The sequence below is a fragment of the Elephantulus edwardii genome, unplaced genomic scaffold, assembly GCF_000299155.1.
Source record: "Elephantulus edwardii isolate Elephantulus edwardi_28Jun2011 unplaced genomic scaffold, EleEdw1.0 scaffold00245, whole genome shotgun sequence".
Classification (NCBI taxonomy): domain Eukaryota; kingdom Metazoa; phylum Chordata; class Mammalia; order Macroscelidea; family Macroscelididae; genus Elephantulus; species Elephantulus edwardii.
Window position 1 is genome coordinate 822,025 of NW_006399995.1, and position 1,017 is coordinate 823,041.

At 44.8% G+C, this 1,017-nt stretch overlaps 1 protein-coding gene across 1 annotated transcript in view; it reads right to left on the reverse strand.

Annotated features, from left to right (window-relative positions):
- Positions 1-1,017, reverse strand: part of NPAT (nuclear protein, ataxia-telangiectasia locus) — a 70,741-nt gene that overhangs the window by 49,617 nt on the left and 20,107 nt on the right. The window lies entirely within an intron of this gene.

Genomic DNA, 1,017 nt, shown 5'->3' on the forward strand with positions numbered 1-1,017 from the left:
CGTCCAATAGTTTTCTTGCTGAGTCTTTAGGGTTTTCTAAGTATACTATCATGTCATCAGCATAGAGGGATAATTTTACCTCCTCGTTGCCTATTTATGTGCAGCTTTTGATTTACAGCTGAAGGGTGAGTGGTACACTGGAGGCTTCACTCACTGTATCTCATGGTGACCAGAACAGCACACTTTCTGGTTGGAAGTCTGATGCATTACATATTATAGTACTATTGTTGTTATGTGCTGTCGAGTCAAGTATGACTCATAGTGACCCTATAAACAGCCAACTTGAACCAGCCCTATCTTTTGCCATCCTCATCATCTCTGAGCCCACTATAGTCCACTGCTGAAGTCACAGTGTTAATCCATCTTGTTGGGGGATGGGAAGGGGCTTCCTTTCCTTTGCTGACCCTCCATCTTTTTAAGCATGATGTCCTTTACAGGAATAGCCTCACCTAGCTACATGTCCAAAGAACAAAAGATGAAGCTTTGCCATCCTTGCCTTCAAGGAACACACTGGCCACACCATTTCCAAGACACATCTATTTGTTCTTTTGGCAGTCCATGGGATGTTCAGTACTCTTCTCCAGCACCACAACTCAAGGGCATCAATTATTTTTCTGTCATCCTTTTTCACTGTCCAGCTCTCTGATGCATAGCAGATGATGAGAAGACCAGGCCTGGATCAAACTCACCTTTGTCTGCAGTCTGACATCAATGCTTCTCAGCACTCTGAAGAGTCCCTGACAGGAGATTTAACAAATGCAATTCATTTTTTGATTTCCTGATTGCTGGTGCCAAGAGTGTTGATTATGGAGCCAAGCGAGCTGTAACGGTAAACAATCCAATTTCTTCTCCAAACCATCTTGGTGCTGCCAATCGGCCCAGTGGTGAGGCAGCACTTGTTGTTGTTGTTATGTGCCGTCAAGTCGTTTGCGACTCATAGCAACCCCATGTACAACAGCCCTAAACCGTGCTCTATCCTGTGCCAATCTCATTGCCTCTGACACACCCATCCCGAGT